Source organism: Nipponia nippon, unplaced genomic scaffold, assembly GCF_047370975.1.
Source record: "Nipponia nippon isolate SJK-2023a ecotype South Korea unplaced genomic scaffold, ASM4737097v1 scaffold_8, whole genome shotgun sequence".
Classification (NCBI taxonomy): Eukaryota; Metazoa; Chordata; class Aves; order Pelecaniformes; family Threskiornithidae; genus Nipponia; species Nipponia nippon.
Genome location: NW_028262402.1, coordinates 16,949,412 through 16,953,884, shown reverse-complemented (window position 1 = coordinate 16,953,884; position 4,473 = coordinate 16,949,412). Strand labels below are relative to the sequence as shown.

The 4,473-nt window shown below is 45.0% G+C and overlaps 1 pseudogene; it reads left to right on the top strand.

The window, feature by feature from the left end:
* The first annotated feature begins 333 nt into the window (after positions 1 to 333).
* LOC148050458 (uncharacterized) lies at positions 334 to 1,265 on the top strand (annotated as a pseudogene).
* The last annotated feature ends 3,208 nt before the right edge of the window (positions 1,266 to 4,473 follow it).

The following is a 4,473-nucleotide window of genomic DNA, read 5'->3' as shown; positions in this document are numbered from 1 at the left end:
TGGGCACGGGACCACTGGTTCCAACTGCAAAGTGTTATGGATTGAATAGCGGTCTTGCATAAAGAAGCTAGAGCGAAGAAGGGGAAAGGGAAAGCCATCGTTTGTGCTGTGTTGGGAGCGTGTCTGGTAGCGGCGGTGGAGGACAAGAAACGAGCGCCCTGCCAGTCGGAGGCTGTGGCCGCTTTGTTGCAAGCGGCGATAACACCGCTGTGAGAGCAATTACTAGAGACCAAACGGGCGCTAGAGGAGGAGAAGCGCCAAAATATGATTTTGAAGGAGGAGCTGAGGGTTCAGCTCCTGAGGGAGGCAGACACCCCCGCTGAGGCAGAGGTAATGCTGGAGGAGAAAGGGGTACGCCAAATTTATCCCCAGAAAGATTTAAAGCGATTAAGGGAGACTGTGGATAACCGCCCCCATATGTGCCCGCTGGTAAAGACAGAATACATATATGAGGACGATAGCGACAACCATCCCCAAGTTGTCACGAAAGAAATCCCCTTTACCGCCACTGAATAGGCTGAACTCCGAAAGGATTTTGCTAGGATGGCAAGGGAGTCCGAAACCGAATACGTGTGGAGGGTATCCCTGTCGGGTTTGGGGACGGGATCATGCTATCAGAAAAGGAAGCAGAGGGGAATTGGGGCCCCGGCGTCTTCCTCACAACGGGTGATCGTCGAGCCCCATGGTCTCTGACCCAGAGGGCCGCATGTTGGGCGGGGGGGCTGAACCCATTAGAGAGGGGGGATCCCCTAGCTATAACTGGTTCCATCGATCAGCTATTAGAAAACGTACAGAAGGCGGCATGCCTGCAAATGATGTATGACTGGGTACTTAAACCAAACCTAAGCTCTCTGATGTTACTACCGGTAGACCCTGAGCGACTGATGCTGGTAATAAGAGGAATCTCTGACTTGCTAAAACTTATCGGGATCTAATTACAGAGGACAATTCAAAATGTGCCTTGCGAGGAGCGAACCACAGCTGCCCTGGAGGGAACGGTAACCCCTGAAGAGCAGCAGGGGAGGAGGAAGGTGTGGACCTGGGGGGAGATAGCTCAGGAACTAATAAACTATGGGAGGAAATACGGGCTAGTAGGCAGGACTTACTGGAAGGTAGAAACTAGGACCGTGCGGGCAGCGGAGCCGGCAAATAAATCGCTGGCCTCTTCGGGGGGAAGCCCCGACCTAACAAAAAGGGAAAAAAAAAAACATTCCGACAAGGATTGTGGCAAATGGGACTGCAAAAGGGTGTGCCCCGAGACCTAATGGATGGGCTCCCCACTGAAAAGTGCTCTGCTCCTGGTGCAGAGGTGGTCCGGGCAAGGACCCCCTCCCAAACCGAACCCGCCTTCTGTGCCGGCATTGAACAGGGAGGAAGGGTTTAAGAAGGACAAAAAGAGTGGCGGGAAACTAAAACCTCCGCCCCCGCAGGGTGAGGAGGGAGGCAGAGGGTGGATGTTTATCAGACAACTCACCTGCAAACCTACTAAACCCCACCAACCGGGATGGGCTGAGCGGGTGGGGGAGGCAGTGGCCAATGTCAGTAATCACTGGGGTACAAACGGGTGCCGGAAAATTGCGGCATTTTGTCCACAAGCCCCAACCATGGTACCCGTCTCTCAAAACTCTAATTCCCCCAGTGCATCATCTTACTCCCCCGCCCAGCTGGTTCTGGTCAAGCTTCCCACCGTGGGAGCTGTGCCTCTCATATTAGATACCCCCCTACACAAATATGCATGGAAAGTGAAAGATACCAGTGGGAGAACCAACAAAATCCACACCAAATGGAGTATTCCCTCCTTCTAACCCAAGGAGCGAGTTTGTTCCTATTTGATTTTTAAGGGCAGTGATATGACCACGATACACCTGCTACTTTGGATCATTTTAACTCAGGGACACCAACCCATTAGAATATTCCACTGTGTATATCAGTTTTTATAATTGGTGGTACATATGTGTGCATACATGTTTGTACTTCATTGCAGCTCTATGAATAATTCAAGATTTCATATTTATGGCAAACATGCTAAATATTAGATGTTTCAGTGCACTACAGTCTTTATGCAGTAGTACAAAGACATCTAATTATCTGGTGCATATTTAAGCATATATATGTACGTGTGCTTATTTAAGAAGAAATACCCAATAACTTTCCAATGATGCCTATTTATGTTAGACATTTCAAGAATTTCAACCTATGATTTACTATATATATAATTCTTACTTTTTTGACCTTCCTCTGTTTTCATCATTAAATAGTCTTGTATATGGGAAAACTTAATAGCCAAGTAACATGAAATGTTGTACTTGCTTAGAAAATGTATTTGTTTAGTTTTCTTTGCAAAAAGTAAAGATTGAATGTTCACTACTTATGGGGCTTGATATTGTACCAGCTGAATAAGGGATGGGGCAACCACCTTTTTCAGCCCTCTGGGTGACAAAGACACAACTTATTTTCAATTTCCACTGGGGAAAGATGGGCCATTCACTCAGGGAAATAAAGCCAAAAAAGGGCATTATTGGATCTGTAGGAATACGGCATAGAAATTCTTACCCACGGGGTGGTTGGGAGTTTGTTATATAGGGATCATAAGGCCCCTATTTTTCCTCTTGTCGGAAACTGGTGGACCCCAACTAGGCGTGAAAGTGTATGATAACCTCGGGGATAGAAGTACTGCCTGTAAGATGCGGTCTACCAAGGTAAATTTAGGTGGGACACAAAAATGGAGAAACGACGAATGGCCCCCCGAGCGAATAATTGAACATTATGGGCCAGCAACTTGGAATCCTAATGAGCCCATTGCAGGGGCAAGAGAACCAATCTATAATCTAAACCGAATAATCAGACTGCAAGCGGCCCTAGAAATTATCACCCACAAAACCGCCGATGCCATAGACCTATTAACTCGACAGTCTCAACAAATGCGCACGGCAATCCTTCAACACCGAATGGTTTTAGATTATTTATTGGCCGAGGAGGGAGGGGTGTGTGGAAAACTAAATATCTCTAACTGCTGTCTAGAAATGGATGATGTGGGAGAAGTAGTTCTCCAACTGACCAAAGATATCAGGAAAATAGACCACGTCCCTGTTCAAACCTGGAGTGGTTGGAACGGCTATTTGTGGTCCTGGTTACCAGGAGCACCATGAATCAAACAGTTAATACAGTTAATGTTGTATTTGCTATTTGCAACTGCCACCTTACTGTTCCTACCCTGTATAATTCCATGTTTTATTCAATTAATTTGGCACGTTGTGTCAAATGTGCAATTTGTTCCTAATGCTCCACCTGATGGTGTAACAAAAATCTGTACCATCCATCAGCCACAACCAACCTCAGTACCCATCATTTAAACCCGTTCCCAATTCCTTCTGAAGGAAGAAATTGCATATTGCCAGTTATTGTTAACCCCATTTCCAATGTTTACCCTTCAAAGTTGAAGAATTGTTAAAGTCGCCTGAGAATGAGCTTGCATTGAGCAATACCTCAGTTAATCTATGTTAAGGCATTCCTTCACCTGAAACCATGTTGTTCCCTTTTTCCTCCCCACAATTTTCCTCCGCCCTTATCCCCAACTCTCTCAACTCCGTGTTTTCTTTCTTTCTCCCTTTTTTTTCTCTGTCTCTCTCCCTTATGCCACCAAGCTGCAATGTCGACAATGTCGAGCCACGGGGTGGGGTAAAGGACCGATAAAAAATGTGGTTTTGTCTCGACATTGCCGCTGTAGCGCCATTCAGTGTCGTGCTTCGAAAAAACCATCTTTTCCGCAGTTTTGAGGAAAACAACCTCATGCGCCTGTGCAGAGACTAAAGGCACGAAAAGAGCAGAGGTGGGGGCAGCATGTCCGACAATTAGCCTCGTACAGTTTTTCCTATATGAAATACTAGGTATATCTATGGAATTGTGTTCATTTTTAGACCTCTGTTTTTATGACAACATCAGTAATACATACCCTACCAGATTTATTTGGATATTCTTGAGTAATTTCTGAACTCAGGCCAGGCCTAAGGATACTGAACTTGGCTATTATTAGGTATATGTGAAGGCAGTCAGCGAGAATCAAACATCGATTTCCATGGTATCAGGTAAAGTCCTAACCGAAGATAAACACCTCCCTTCCCCTCACTTGCATTTTCAATTCATAGAGTAAATAGAAGGGTGGAAAATAAAGACTGCCAAAGAAGTATAGGCCTCAGGTACATAAATGTCTGTCCGCAAAATTTAACATTCCATAATCCATATGGGAGTGCAATATTGATATTAAGATGAATTAATTTCTAATAGATTAGTCTTTAAAGATCATATTTCAGAATACTTAATTTGCATTTATTACTCAGCACAACATGAGTTACATCATCAAAAAGCACATCTTCACTACATGTCTTAAAAATCAGCTGAAGTATGAGAACCAAATGTAATGCCCATAATCCAAATATTTGTTGAAAAAATAAGTGCCGCCCATGTCTTCAGAAC